Source organism: Leopardus geoffroyi, chromosome B1, assembly GCF_018350155.1.
Source record: "Leopardus geoffroyi isolate Oge1 chromosome B1, O.geoffroyi_Oge1_pat1.0, whole genome shotgun sequence".
Taxonomy (NCBI): domain Eukaryota; kingdom Metazoa; phylum Chordata; class Mammalia; order Carnivora; family Felidae; genus Leopardus; species Leopardus geoffroyi.
This window is the reverse complement of record NC_059327.1, coordinates 205,018,080-205,034,315: the sequence shown is the minus strand read 5'-3', so window position 1 is coordinate 205,034,315 and position 16,236 is coordinate 205,018,080.

Genomic DNA, 16,236 nt, shown 5'->3' with positions numbered 1-16,236 from the left:
GATCTTTTTTTCCCTGTTTTAAAAAATTGAGATATAATTCATGTAACACAAAATTCACTGTTTTAAAGTGTACAATCCTGTGATGTTTTGTGTGTGATCACAAGGTTGTACGGCCGTCAGCGCCACGTAGCTCCAGAATTTTCATCACCCCAAAAGGAAACCTGTCCCTGCCAGGGTCACGCCCTCCCCAGCCTGGCCCTGGCCCATCGTTCTCCTTCCCTGTGGGTCAGTTGCTCCAACATCCGTGCCCTGGGTGGGCTTCTATGCCTGCCAACCCCCCACCCCGGGTGTGTGTGAGTGGCCCTGAGGGGTCCAGGACTCAGGGGTGCCGGCTGGGATGTGGCCTTGTTCCCATCTCCGGCCTCTCTGCTGGGTTCGGGCCCGGAGCAAACATGGCTGGGGGTGGCCACAGACAAGCAGGATGGGGGGGGGGGATGAGGGGGGAGGGGCAGGGGAGGGAGGAGGAGGAGGAGGGCGAGGAGAGATTGCTGAGGGCACTGGGGAGGAGAGGGGCGAGGCTGGGGGAGGACAGAGGGAGGGGATGAGGGGGGAGGGGCGGGGGTGGTTTGCAAGTTTTTAGGGCGCCGCTGCTCCGAACCAGCTCAGAGGGGTGCAGTCCTCCGTCCCAGAGCAGAGTCCCCTGACTTCCCCCTGGACAGGCCCAGAGGGGGCTCAGGGGCTTCTCTGTAGGGCACGGACCCCCCCCTCCACCGGCCGCATTCCCGCCAGGCACCTGCCAAAGCAGGGGTCTGCCTGCCCGGGGCCTGATTTATGGGGTGTCTTGCTCCTGGTTGTTTGCTCTCCAAAGGCTGCAGAAATCTAATTGCTCTCTGAAGGGGAAAAAAGTGCCCTAAATAAAGCAGTTAATTGCAAGCAAGCAGCTCTTCTAATGGGCAGTGTTATCGGCCTTGAGGCGACCACAAGCGTGGAATCCTGAGTGGAGCCACCGCCCAGGCGGGAGGCCCGGGACGCGCCGAGGGGTCAGCGGCAGCGGGCCGACCTCGCCGGGCGCCCCTCTGGCCAGCGGTTAATTGGAATAACAGAGTCAATACGGCTGCTGTGGGACACAATCTTCATTTGATCTCTCTCCTGGGCAGATTAATTAAGTGTTATCAATTAATGGCCTGGTTAGAGGGGACACCGTGTGAATCACTTTCACAGGACATATCAGGCCCACAGGCCAGAAATACCCTGATGCCACACTTATTTCTGTGAGAAAGCAGGGGTCTGAGGGCGGTGCAGGTACACTGGGCAGAGGGGAGCCACCAAGCTGGGACCAGGGGCTGGGCCTTAGTGACGTGGGACGATGACAGGGACCGCAGCACCTCTCCACAAACTGTCACCGTGTCCCCGGCCCCTTCATGCCATCCAAGGGGCTCTCCACGGGGATGAAATCCAGCTGGGTCTGCCGTTAGCCCCAGACCTCAAGCCTGGCCCATGGAGCCCAGGGGTGGGTTGGCAGCCTGGGAGTCCAGCCCCTAACAAGGACATGCTCCTCCCTCCAAACTGTAGGTGCCACTCTTAGAGCAGAGGGCGTGAGGGCCACCGCACAGGAGCAGGGGTGTGGCTGAAGAGGGCCCTGACCACCCTGGGCTGCTCGGATCCTCTGGGGAGCCGGCTGCAGGGAGGACCCCCCTTGCTGAGGGCCTGGATGGTCCCACCTCCTCCAGGGCCCGGCCTCCCACCCCGCCCCCCACCTGCCTCTTCTCCCATGGAGGCAGCGTCACCTTTTGTGTCACCGGACACTGAGCATCACGTTAAACGGGGGATGCTGTGTCGGTGGTCTGCTGTGGGAGCCTCTGCTGACTCGGGGCCCTGGCTCCCAGGCCAGGAGGCTAAAGCATGGGTGAAGAGTAGGGGCTGCGTGGGCACCGTCTCAGGGAAGCAGTGCCCGGGACTCAGGGATCGGGCTGGGGGGAAGCCCTCCCCTGGCCGACCCCACCTTTCCCACCTCTCTCTGCTGGGCCTAGCCACAGCCATTCCCTTCCCCCTTGGGCCAAAGAACGCTTTAGGGAAGATGGGCTAGTGGACCGCGATCCTGAACCTTGGAGAGGGATCCAACGTGCGTTTGGAGTCAGGTAGATGTGGCCTCCAGCCCAGTCTTTGCCGTCGATCAGGTAGGTAGCACTGAGCTGTGGCGCCAGCTCTCTGAGTCCCAGCGTCCTTTGCTCCGGGCGTCGTTCTGATTACGAGAACAGACACGAAAAGTGCGACGGACCAGAAAGAGATGACGGTGGTGCTGGTGGTGCTTGTGACAGAGCAGAGCAAACGTTAATGCCTCAGGGTCTTAGCTGGGTGGTTCCCGCTCGGGGTTTCTCAGGAGCCTGCCAAGTGGCAGCCAGGATCGTGGGCCTCTCACAGCTTGGTTACAAGTGGATTTGTTGGGGCGCCTGGGTGGCGCAGTCGGTTGAGCGTCCGACTTCACCCAGGTCACGATCTCGCGGTCCGTGAGTTGGAGCCCTGCGTCGGGCTCTGGGCTGACGGCTCGGAGCCTGGAGCCTGTTTCCGATTCTGTGTCTCCCTCTCTCTCTGCCCCTCCCCCGTTCATGCTCTGTCTCTCTCTGTCCCAAAAATAAACAAATGTTTAAAAAAAAAAAAAAGTGGATTTGTTTCCAAGATCGCACCAGGCTTTTGGCAGGCCTCCCATCCTCGCGGACTGTTGGTATGACCAGGCGGGTGGCTTCCCCAGGACAAATAGTGAGAGAGACAGGGTGAGAACACAAAGGAGGGAGAGGGCGAGCGGCCAAGACAGAAGCCAGCGTCGCCTTTGCTACGCAGCCTCGGAAGCGGCGTCCCACCCTTTCTGCCAGGCCGCCTGGCCAGCCCCTCGGGGGGAGCTGGTGGCCTCTCAGAGGCTGCCCACCACGGTGATGGTGGGGGCTGGGAAGAAGAGGCCGAGGGTATCTGCCGGCTTGGGGCCCCTCCGACCAGGAGGAAGGCACGTGGTGAGACCAGAGAGTGTCCGCGGACCCGCATCCCGCGCCTTCCTCGCAGAGAACATTTCGCACCAGGCCCCTGGGTTCTTACGATTTGCCTCTTACCGCACTGGCCAGACTTCCTCTGGGATGTTCTGTGGGCTGTGGACAATGACCCCTTCTCCTTATATTCTGCAACACGCCAGAGTCAGGGTGTCCCGGCTGGAGGTCCCGTCTGGCCCCTGGAGGAGAGCAGCAGTGGGGGGCCCTGAGAGGCCACAGGGCCAGCTTGTGGGTGCCCGTCCCAGCCCAGGCCTCCTGACCTGGGGGTGCAGTCTATGCGGTCCCCGTTTCCCTGGGCAGCGGCGGAGAGGAGGGACTGGGGGGGCCCCGGCCCCCCAATCAGCCTGCGCCTGGCCGCTGGCTGGGACCAGCCCCTCCCAGGCAGCTTCCTGCTGCAGCCAGGTATCTGAGGAATGAACACGGTGTCCCATCATTTCCGAGGCGCTTGCCCGATGGGACAGTTTGTAATAAAATTGCTTCTAAAAACATATTTGCAAGTTGCCACCACATTTTTTAAGCAGAACAATCTCTCACGGTGGCTCTTCGTCTCCGTGATTAAGTAGCCGACTCTCGTACATGTATTTTGTTATGTGCTTTTTAACCAGGCTGAGAAAGCGCCTTCTCTGCGAGGGCCTCCCTTAAAAAACGCTGTTTTGATGTGTGATTTACGGGGTTATCTGATGAATCCCTCCCTGGAGCGGGTGACAGGCTCGCGAGAAGGTGAGGGATGGGGTGGCCTCCCTGGGCTGCTCTCCCTGCCAGGGAGCCGACGGGCTGGGGCAGAGGGCGCGGCCGTCTGGGGTGACTTTGTGTCACCCCAAGCCCTGTGGGGTGGGGAGGCCGGGTGGGACACAGGGCGTGTAGGGGTCCAATCCACTGTTCCTGGTGCCCACATTGGCCTTCTCCCCTGTCCCCAGCCCCAGGCCATGCCACTCAGGGAATGTGGGCCTCAGCTGGGTGGGGGAGGAGGCCGGCATCTCCCACCCAGGGGGGCACCGCGAGGCCGCAGACGGTGGTGATGGCCCTGGAGCAGGGCCAGAAGCTGATCGCTCCCCCACGCATCAGGGAACCACCCCGAGCTGCGACCGGCACAGCCATGGGGGGCGGGGGAGCCTCACTGGTGGCGAAGCACCATGGCCGTGCACAAGGCTGTCCTGGGCATCTGGGCAGAGGTGTCCCCCCCCAAGAGGCTCACACCTTGGTGGCCCAGTGGAATGACGCCCTCAGTGGGCAACTGGGGTCCTCTAGATACAAGGTCACTGCCCCCAGAGCTCCAGCCAGGTCTCCAGGGACACGAACCGGCTGTAATTGAGTCACTGATTTTTCCCTCTAGGGCAAGTGGCCTTGAGGCAGCTTGTTTCCCTGCAGTAGCTTCGTGATTGGCCCCCAGGCCCTCTCTCCCTGCTCCTGTGAGACAAAGCCCACTCCTCAAAACCAGCCGGCAGGCCCTGGCCAGTTGTTAGGGCTAATTCCAGAAATCATGATCTCATGGCCCTGTTCGTGGGGGGGCGGGGGGGGGGCGGAGTCTGAGATCCATCCAGGGCACACACCTGTCCCAGCCTGCAGCGGGGGCGGCCGGGATGGGCACCCCAGGTGACAGCAGCCAGGAGGCCACGCAGAGCTTCGTGAAGGCTGAACTGCTGAGCTGGCCGGTCCCGCCGACCCTGAGCGCCAGGGGCTGGCGGGCTGCGAGGCCCGCGTTCCTGGGCGGTGCCCTTCGGTTCGTCTGTGTCCGGAAAGCCGTCCCTGCGGCCGCAGGGGAGATGGCTCTGCCCTCCTCTTGCTGCCCCTCTGCCTCCTCCCTGCACCCCAGGCCATCCTCCCAAGCCCCGCCCGTGTGTGACATCCATGCATGCGTCCACACGTGTCCCCATGATGCAGGCGCCCCCCGGTGCCGGCACACATCGGGAGCCGCCGGGCCAGCCAGAGGGGAGGCCAGGCCAATGTCCGCCGGTGGCTGACGGCACGAACAAAACACGGCGGCGTGTACCGCGAGTCTTCCACACACTTCCGTGGGCGTGAGATTCTGGCGCCTGAGACCACACAGGTAAGCCGGAGGACATTATGTTGAGGGGAAGAAGCCACACCCAGAGGGACAAATGCCATACGGTGTGTCCAGAAGAGGCAAGTCCGTGGAAACAGACGGGGGTGGGGGGGATGGTGGTGGCCGGAGCCTGGGGAGGGGACACTGGGGCCGCCAGCCGGAGGGCGCGACCGTGGTGATGGCTGCACGTCTGAAGGAACGGAAGCGACATTGAATTGTGCAATAAATGGTGTCTGAGGGGGCGCCTGGGTGGCGCAGTCGGTTAAGCGTCCGACTTCAGCCAGGTCACGATCTCGCGGTCCGGGAGTTCGAGCCCCGCGTCGGGCTCTGGGCTGATTGCTCAGAGCCTGGAGCCTGTTTCCGATTCTGTGTCTCCCTCTCTCTCTGCCCCTCCCCCGTTCATGCTCTGTCTCTCTCTGTCCCAAAAATAAATGAACGTTGAAAAAAAAAATTTTTAAAAATAAATAAATAAATAAATGGTGTCTGAGTTATAGCTCAATAAAGCTGTTTAAATGGAAAAGAATGAAATTTGGGGCCACAAGGAGCATGTGGGCAACGGCGTGGTGGGCCCTCGACTTGGAGCTGGGCCAGCCCCTCCCCCTCCCCCGACTCCACCTGGGGCCTGGGCTCCAGCCCCCACATGCTGGCCAGGGTCCGGCCCTTGGGCACCTCTTCGTCTGGGGTCGCCATGAAGGCTCGAGGGGCCCGGGCCCGGGCTGGGGGGGCCACAGCCTCCTCCACAGAGCGCGGGGTCCGCAGGGCACGTGGTAAGCAGCCAGCCCAGGGCGTCCACGCACCTGTGAGGGGACCACGGAGGCAGAGACCTGGGTCTGCAGGAACCACAGCAGGGCGGGCTGGCAGGGGTCATCCCTGGCCCGGCTCCAGGCTCCGGTCCCAGGGGTCGTGAGCCTCCTGCGTGGACCCCTCGTTCCCCTGCTCGGCCCATGGGCCAGTAGGTCGACCAGAGCACGGGGCCAGCTTTGGGCCTGGGGGTGGGGGTGTGGTGGGGGTTGGAGTGGGGTGGGGTAGGGTGGGGGGTCAGGGGCCTGGGGTGGGGGGCTGCCAGCCGAGGAGCATGGCCTCAGGGGAGGACAACCACCCTTGGAGCCCCCCCCTGCCCCCGGCCTGCTGGGAGGTGGCCCAGCCCTCTCCCACCCGCCTGACGCGGACTCAAGGGGCAGTCAGGTGCCCTCCGGCCCGGGTCTGGCTGGAAGACAGCCTGGGGCGGTCCCTGAAGACGAGGGAGGGGAAGCCTGTGCAGAACCTTTCCTGAACCCAAGATGTGAACAGAGCTCCCGCACACAGAAGTGATGGGCCCCCTACCCCCGGCCCAGCGGACCCCTCCCCTGATGCCCTTCTCCCGGGGTAGAAGTGGTTAGAGATATATTAATTATATTTCTTCCCCTAATGGGCTGCTTACTTTATGATGTGGGGACACAAAAGTAAATTTTAAAATCAATTATACAATTACATATGTAGTAATAACAGAGTACACAGCTAATCTCCACTGGGTCAGGACTGCAACCTTCCAATAATGCAGGTTTCATTAGCGGAAAGGCTGTTATTGCCAAGAATTACAGAAATAATGGGAGTGGGTGTATTCAGCGAGAAGTAACAAATGAGGCTGCCCAGGAGATAAGACGCAGAAACCGCTGCTCGCGGAGAGGACGCCGGACGCTCGCGAGGCTCGCTGGATGCCGAGAACATCTGCGGGTCACCCGCACCTGCCTGGGGAGCAAGAATTAATTTTAGACGCTTTCTGGGGCCTGGCAGGTGGGGGCTTCTGCCCAGGGAGCTGCGGCCATGCCTGCGGGGGGAGGGTCCCTGGTCTCCTCCGTCTGGTGCTGGCAGGTCCCCGAGACTGTGAGCCCCCACCGACGTGTTCCTGCCCCCACGGCCCCTCTCTCCGCGCTGGCTGACAGCTGCAAGCCTCACACCCTGGGCATTTGGAAGCCTCCCCGATCCCCAGGGGCCACTTCTCACCGCTGCTGGGAACACGACCTTGCTCACCTCGGCCCTGGTTTCTGCTGGACAGAAAAGCCGATTCCCAGGGTGCTAGGAATGGGCAGAATAAGAATGAGATGGCTCCGAGCGATGGTCGGAGGCCTCCTCTCTGGTCCCCGTGCCCTGCCCTGGGCTGCCTGCTCGTACCCGCAGGCCCCAGAGGTCACTTTGTGGGTGGGGTGGGGGTGGGGGTTGCCAAGAGGTGATCCGTGTTAGAACAGGGAGCAGAGGCCAGAACGGCCGAAGGGGACAGCAGCAGGGGTGCCTCCACGTCAGCTCCAGGGGGACCCGGCCCAGGACTGCTGGTTCCCACAAAGACACCCCCGTTTTGCCTGCAGGAGCAGAGCCTGACCGTGTCATCGGTGCAGAGAGGAAGTGAAGCCCAAGGTCACAGCCCCCAGGGGCCACTGGGCTGGACACCAGGGTCTGCAGACCAGCCTGTTCCCTGCTGCTAGGGTTTCTGCTGCTCTCCCAGCCCTCATGTTGCACGGGAATCCTGAAAGCACGCTGGCAGGTGGCGGGGGGGGGGGGGGGGGGCAGTGAATGAGTCACCACCAGCCTTCACCAGGGTCAGTGTCAGGTCCCATGTGTCACCAGGGTCGGGGTCACAGGCAGGCTTCAAGGGTGACAGGGGCGGTGGGGGTGTCACCATTTTGTGTGTCCCACCGACATAGGCTGTCAGTGTCGGATTCCGTGTCCCGGTCTGTGGTCAGTCTTTGGTGAGACTATGTCAGGCCTGGATGCAGCCTGGATCCCTGTAGGGCCCAGGGAGTGACCAGACTCTTGGTTCTTTCCTTCTGTGCTTCTGGATTGGGGCCTTCTAGAAGGTTCTGCCCTACCCACATTCAACTTTAAGACAGAGCTGAGAGGCGGGGGCTAGTGGTCACTGGAGGGGCCTGTGGGGGCTGGACAGCGGGGTGATGTTTCTGGGGAAGGGGGTGCCAAGAAGGTGCCTAGGGCCCCCTGCCACCTGACCCTGCATGTTGCGGGCGGGAGGACAAGGCCTGGCAGCCAAGACCCCCGTGCCTGGGTCCCATTTGGTGAGGCTGTTGCGGGTCTGTGGGATGCTGGGAAAACCTGAATTTCATTCAGTTCACGAGGCCTCTCTCCTTCCCCACAAGTGGGGGGTCCCGTGGGAGCCCCGGCAGGGCTGGGGTGAGCTCTAGATGCTCATAACTCTTCCTTCCAGGTGATCTCCAGGCTGCTGAGGGCCGTGGCCCAGGCCAGCGTGGTGGTGGTGCGGCCCGGTGGCCGGAGGCGGTCAGGACGGCATCGCCCAAGTGCACTGAATCCCTGAGTGGTCGCGGCCGTGGATTACCGCGCATGCAAATGAGCTGTGCTGCGCCACGGGCCGGCCCTCTCTTTCTGTGCCTGCAAATAGACTCCGATAAGGGGATCTTTGTAATTACACGGAGCTACACTGGTCAATTCTGACTTTTAAATACCGCAGGGCCCTAGAAAGGAGAAGAAAGCACTGAGCACATGTTCTCCTGGGCAATAGCGGCGTCTTCCTTTTGAATTCCGCCGGCTCGCCCGGAGCCCGGCCGGCCGCGTGGCTGCCCGCCTCCTTTGTGAGCGCTATCGCTCCATCACGGCGCGAGATCATTTCCAAATTAAATTTTATGGTCCATTACTTACCGCTCCGACACTGGTCTAATGGAATCTTAAATGGAACTGACTTGATCTGTGTGGGGCTGGCCGCTCAGTTAAGATGTTATTTGGTTCTAATTATCAGATAATGAACTCGGGAAATTTAATTTTTAATATTTGTATGTCAAAAGTCCATTGTGCTTTGCCTGGAGACTTTAAATTAAAAGTTAACATGGGTCCAACACCAGTCCCAGAATGTCCTCCCGAGGGCAGGGGCCCTGCCAAAGCCCCTACTGTGTGCCCTGTGTGCAGACGGAAGTGACCCCACACACAGCCTCCCCGGGCAGGAGGCCGTGGTGTGGACAGCATGGTGCTCGTGAGGCCAGGTGAGGCCGGCCGGGGCTCGGAGCTCCGGGAGGCTGCCCGCCCCGGGGCCCCCCCGACGGCCAAGCGCTCGGTGCTGGGATCGCCCGCACCTGCACGTGCCCCCACACCCCAGCCCACAGCCACCGCTCTGGAGCCCACGGATCCGGAGAGACAGTGGGGCCCCGCATCTGCGGCGACACCTCCACCCTCAGTGGTTCCTGGGGCCCCCAGGGACAGCCCCCAGCCCCTGTCCTGTGCTCCTGTACGGCCCTGGGTTGACAGACAAGGTAGACGCACGAAGGGAGGCCGTGAGCTCTGCATTCTGTCCTGAGACGCCGCAGGTGTCCCTCCACGCAGGCAGCAAGCACCAGCGTGCCGTCCTCGGTCAGCCGTGGCGCCCGGTCTATGGGCAGCCCCCCCAGGCCAGCTCCCGGTGGAGGTGCTGACGCGTCCCTGGGTCCCCCTGTCCTTCCTCACATCCCCGAAAGGGACACTCAGGGGGCTCTGGACAAGGTGTCCCAGCCCCTTACCAGAGTCTCTGGGCCTGGGTGTCTCCAGAGCCGGCCACCCTGTGCAGGCTTGGACCCCAGGCCAGAAGCCCCCCAGCTGGCCGGCCCCAGGGCCCACTTGTGCTTCCCGGGAGGAGCCTAAGTCTGGGGTGCGATTCCAGCATCAGCCAGACACGGCTCGGAGTGAGGTGAGGACGAGAGGGGGAGGGACTCAGGAGGTCCCCAGGAGACCACCAGGAGGGCTCTCTGGAGGAGGGAGTGGCAGCAGCAGACCGGAGGGTCGTGCGATTTGGCAAGGGGCAGCGTTGCGGCTGGGCGCGGGGCACGGGATCGGGGGACAGAACGAAGGGGGGAAGCCGGCTGTCAGGAGGCTGTAGGCCAGCCTGGTGGCCCCGGCCCCAGTGTCTGCCGCTCAGACCAGAGGCTGGCGCTGCTGGAGGCACCTGTGCTCTGGTCACAAGGTCACCGGAGCTGCAGGCCGGGCGTGGCTGGAGGCCCAGTGATGGACGGCCAGCCGCCCTCCCTGTCGGACCCCATGTGGGTCACCCCGCCCTGGTCTGCAGTGAAAAATGACGGCCGGGCACCCCGTTCATCACCAGGTTGTCCTGCCCAAGGGGTTGGGCTGTGAGTCTCTCGGCTACACCCCCAGGGGGCCGGGGGGGTGGCGCGTCAGCCGTTTCGGGCTCGCCCACAGGGGGCTGGGTCACCCTTTATGACCCAGGCTAGGACGTCACTAGCCCCCCTGCCGCGTTCTTCAGGGGCTGGTGTCACACTGCCTTCGACGGGGAAGGTTGAGGACCGTGGGCTGGTGGTGTCAGCCGCCCGTGGCGGGGTCCCACGCAGACCCTCCTCACTCGGCATGGGGGTGGGCTTCCTGCCAGCGCCCCCACACCCCACGGCTCCTCCCCCTCGAGCTGAGCTCTGCCCCCCACGGCCCGCTTCTCCCTCCTCGGGGGCCTCCGGGAACAGCTCGGCCGCGTCCCTGCAGCCGACACCTGCAGCTGCTTCCCAAAGGGGCTCGGGGCCCCTGGGAGCGGGGGTCCCTGGACACGCCCCCCAGCCTTCCTGCCACAGAGCGGCTCTGTCGCCACAGCGGTCTGGCTGCCCCCACCCGCCCCACGCCCTTCGTGACCTGGAAGTCTGATGCCCTCACTTCCGACCCTGCTTTCGCGTTTATGTTTCAACACAGCGTTCTCTGCTCATTGAGGTCAAGAGCAAAAGAGTAACTTTCACCCCTTCGAGTGAGAGGCAGCCACGCTGGTAGGTGACGGGCAGGCCCTGGGCTGACCCACGGGCCTCTGCGGCAGGGTCGTACTCTGCACCACGAGGCAGCGTGTTCCCGGGCCGGGGCTCTGTCCCAGGCTCCGACCGCGGCCCGGACCTGCCCTTCTCGCGTGGGGGGGCGGGCGCCTCGTTCGTCCAGAGCCGGCTCTGGTCTCCACCGCCTGCCGCGTGGCCTGCGCCGGCCACTTACCCTGCTCACACACTTGTGGCTCCTCCCTGCGCCCCCGGTGGTGACGTTTTCTCCCTGTCGGCAGGGAGAGCAGCACCCGAAGGCCTCCTGCCTTCCGGCTGGAATCTCCACGACACCCACCTGCTCCCTGCCACACCCGCCGCAGAATGCTGCCAGCCCTGAGGCCCGAGGCCAGTTCTGCCCCGGCCACACCGGGGCCAAGGAGACCCCTCCCTCAGCCCAATAAGACCAGGGCCCCTTCCGTCTTCTAGTTACTCCTTTTCAGTGTTAGTAACTCTTCACGTGAAACTTCCCTGTTTGACCCCGTGTGGTGTCTGTCTCTTGGCTGGACCCTCTTCATGTTTGTTTCCATATTTCTTTAGTGTGGTAAAACGGACATACCATAAAACTCAGCATCTTAACCATCTTCATGGGGACAGTTCATTGATACCGAGTACTTCACACTGTTGTGAATCACCACCGTCCATCCCTAGAATCTGAAATTCTGTCCCTGTGACTCTGACTACTCTGGAGACTTCCTATGTGTAGAATGACACGGTATTTTCTTTCTGCAACTGGCTCGTCTCACTGAGCATCGTGTCCTCAAGATTCATCCATATGGTGGCAGGTGGCAGGACTTCCTTCCTTTTAAGGCTGAATTACATTCCGTTGTGTGCATGGACCACATTTTCTTTATCATTCATCCATTGGTGGACACTGGGGTTCTTTCACGTTTTAGCTACTGTGAATAATGTTGCTATGAACTTGGGGTGCAAACATCTCTTCAATCCCTTGTGTCCGCTACTTTGGGTATGTACCCAGATGTGGAATTGCTGTGTGGTATGGTGATTCTCTGTTCAATTTTGTGAGGAAACTCCACACTGTTTTCTGCAGTGGCTGCACCAGTTTACATTCCCACCAACAGTGCACGGGCTCCCAGTTTCCCCACATCCTCACCAACATGTGTTATTTATTTATTTATTTGAGAGTAGCCCATCCTACTGACTGGTGATATCTCATTGTGGTTTTGATTTGCATTTCTCTAATGCTTAGTGGGGTAAACATCTTTTCATGGCTTATTGGCCATTTGTAAATAACCCTTGAAGAACTGCCTGTTCAAGTCCTTTGCCCAATTTTAATTGGATTGTTTATTTTTTTGTTGTGGAGTTTTAGGAGGTCTTTATGTATTCTGGATATTAGTCCCTTATCAGATAAGTGACTTGCAAATCTTTACTCCCACTCTGTGGGCTGCCTTTCTACTTTGTGGTTCGTGTCCTTTGATGCACAGAAGTTTTTGATTTTGATTAAGTCCAATTTATCTATTTTTTTCTTACATGTGCTTTTGGTGTCATATCAAAGAAATCATTGTTAAATCCAAAGTCACAAAGTTTTCCCCCTATGTTTCCCTCTAACAGTTTTAGAGTTGAGCTCTTACTTTAGGTTTTTCATCCATTTTGAGCTAGTTTTTGTATGTGGTGTGAGGTAGGGGTCCAATGTCATTCTTCCGCATGGGGATGTGCAGTTTTCCTGGCACCATCTATTAACACGGTCCTTTCCTCTACCCTATGGAATGGTCATGGTTCCTTTGCTGAAAGTCATTTGGCCACTCAGGGCACCTGGGTGGCTCAGTTGATTAAGCATCTGAATCTCAATTTCGGTTCAGGACATGATTTCCCAGTTGTGACATTGAGCCCCACTTCAGGCTCTGCACTGGGTGTGGAGCCTGCTTGGGATTCTCTCTCTCCCTCTGTCCCTCGTCAGCTCAAGCTCTCTCTCTCTCTCTCTCTCTCTCTCTCTCTCTCTGTCTGTCTCATAAATAAATAAGTAAATATAATTTAATCACATTAATCAGGGCTTATATCTGGGCTCTATTCTATTCTATTCTATTCTATTCTATTCTATTCTATTCATCTTTATGTCTGTCTTTATGCCAGTACCACACTGTTTTCATTAGTGTAGCTTTGTAGTAAGTTTTGAATTCAGGGGCCACGAGTCCTGCTTTGTTCTTCCTTCTCAAGATTGTTTTGACTATTGAGATTCCATACAATTTTAGGATGGATTTTTCTATTTCTACAAAACAACTTGTTGAGATTTTGACAGACACTTCATTTAATCTGTAGATTGCTTTGGGTAGTATTGTCACCTTAACGATATTACATCTTCCAATCCATGAACATGGGATGCCTTTGTTAGTTTCTTTCAGCAATGTCTTGTCATTTCTAATATATAAATCTTTCACTTCCTTGGTTAAGTTTATTCCTAAGTATTTTATTCATTTTGATGCTGGCATAAATGAAATTGTTTTCTTCATTTCTTTTTTGGGTCCTTCTTTGTTGGTGTATAAAAAGCTTCATTATTTTCAACACTCTTTAAAATTTAACCATAGAACACATTCAGAAAAATGCATAGAACATGAATGTACCACCTAATTGTCACAGAACGAAATTCATATATCTATCTCCAGGTCAAGAAATATCACCATCCCACCTGGTGCCACCTCCCAGGCTCTTCTGTTCTCTCCAGCGGTAGCCATTATTCCGATTTCTCACTCCACAAATTCATTTTCCTATTTGGAACTTCGCATAGAGGAATCACACAGTGAGTATCTTTTTTGTGTCTGGCTGCTTTAATCGACATTGTGTTCAGGGAGCTCATTCGTGGTGCTGTGTGTAGTGCTGAGAGGGTCATCTCATTTGTAGAATATTTCATGGTGTGGATATACAGCGAGTACTTTTTCCATCCATTCTACTGTTGGTGGCCATCTGGGTACCTCCTCGTTTGGTGCTGTTCCAGATGGCACTGCTAATAACATTCTTGCACATATCTTTGGGTGAACATATGTGTGTGTTTCTGTTTGTGGGTGCCACTGGGGGTGGAATTGCTAGGAGTGTCATATGTTTGGCTTTTGTGGATATTGCCAAATTATTTTCCAGCCACCCGCCGTGTGTGGGCGTCCTGGCTTCCCCGAGGTGGCGGGTGGGGCTCGCAGGAGCTCCTCGCACACGTCTCCCTCAGCTCCACACATGGTAACATCGAGCGGCACCTTGCAGTCAGCCACGTGGGAGTGATTTACACGCCTGAAATTGGCCGGCTCTGTAAGCCAGGGCTCCTTCCACTCTGGACAGGGGCTTCTGGAACACTTGCCAACATGGCTCTGCTCCACCCTGGTGTTTCCTGCCTGTCTTTTTCCGTGCAGCCACCGCCTGGGCGTGTAGTGTCTATGCAGCTGCCATCTCCTGAGGCTTTAGGGTGCCAGTCCTGCTCACAAATGACACTGAGCACTTCTTGTGTGTTTCTGGGCCATTAGTGTCCAGTAGTGAAGGGCCTATTCGAGCTTTCTGGTAAGCTTGTAGCAATTTTTTGTGTGTTCCGACCATACAAGCCCTTTGATGATGACATGTGTGCAAATATCTTCTCCTACAATCTGAGTTGGGTTTTTGATGAATAAAAGTTTTGAAATTCTAAAACTTCTTTATAGTTAGTACATTATGTTGTACTACTAAGAGATATTTTCCCACCCTGAGACCATGAAGATATTTTTTGCATGGGGTCAATTTTAGCTTTTTCCACATAAATATCAGTTTACTCAGTGCCCAGTACCTATTGAAAATATCATTAAAATTGTGACTAGTTCTGGGGCACCTGGGCGGCTCAGTCAGTGTAGTGTCTGACTTCAGCTTAGGTCATGATCTCGCGGTTCGTGGGTTCGAGCCCTGTGTCAGGCTCTGTGCTGACGGTTCAGAGCCTGGAGCCTGCTTTGGATTCTGTGTCTCCCTCTCTGCCCCTCCCCTGCTCGTGCTCTGTCTCTCTCTCTCAAGAATAAATGCATAAAGAAACATTTAAAAAATATGACTAGATTTTTAAATTTTAATTTCATTTTATTTTAGAGAGAGCACGCATGCAAGGGTGAGGGGCAGAGGGAGAGAGAGAATCTCACGCAGGCTCCACACTCAGCCTAGAGTCCAATGTGGGGCTCGATGCCACGACCATGGGATCATGACCTGAGCTGAAATCAAGAGTCAGATGCCCAACCAACTGAGCCACTCAGGTGCCCCAAAAATATGACTAGTTTTAAGTATTTTATCATTGTTAATTTCACCTGGGAGGCAAATTTGCTTCCTCTCTCCCATATATATACAGTATAGGTGAGATTTCAAGCATACATATCTACACGGTGTGTGTGAGATTTCCTGTATACGCATATGGTGTACGTGAGATTTCGTATATGCATATGCACAGTGTACGTGAAACTTCGTGCATATATGTGAGATATCAGATATGCATATATACATGGTGTATGTGGGATTTCGTATATACATACATATTCCCCCGAGTAATTTGAGAGTAAGTTGCAGACACGTCTTCTGAATACTTCAGTGGGACTTCTTCAAAACAAGGACGTTCTCTTATATAGCTACAATATAACCATGAAAGTCAGAAAATTAGCATAATAAAATATCACCTAACCTACAGACATTCAGATCGACCCATAATGTTCTTTATACACACGTGCAGGTGCGCACACAGATTTCTAGATTGTCCACTGCGGGGCCCAGAGTCCACCCCCCCCCCCTGCCAAGACCAACAGACACCCACAGCGCTCAGACCCTGGGCTCCTGCTTGAGCGCTGGACACGTAGTCTCCGGGGCTCGGCAGGGAGGTTATAGGAGACTAAGACAAGCCACAAACTGGTAACGTGGAGAGTGAGAACGATTTCGTTTTGCAAAACATCGTGATTGGCAATAAAAAGTTAGGGACCCTTGCTCTGCGGGGTCCCTGGTCCTCAGGCACACGTGTCTCACACCCATGCTCTGCGTCACCATTGCCGTCAGGTAGGGCAGTGGTCCTGACCCCTCACGCCACCGGCCATCCCTTTTCCTCCCTCGAGAAGCCCACGTCCTGCCTTTGCCCCTTTAAAAAAATGCTTATTTATTTATTTTTGAGAGAGACAGAGACAGAGAGCACGAGTGGGGAGGGGCAGAGAGTGAGGAAGAGGGAATCCCAGACAGGCTCCAGACCGCCAGCACAGAGCCCGACGCGGGGCTCGCACTCACGAGCCGTGAGCTCGTGACCTGAACAGAAATGGAGAGTCAGACGCTCAACCGACAGCGGCCCCCGGGCGCCCCTGCCTTTGTCCATTTCATGTCGGGTTGTTTGTCTCTGCAGAGGCGGGGGCTGTCAGCTCTCCCGGCAGGCCCTGATGAAGAGGTCTGTCCCGCCGTGGCTGTGTTCACGTTCTCCTCGGTGGTTCCTGCTTCTGGGGTCTTCTGGGAGAAATCCACTCACTCCCTC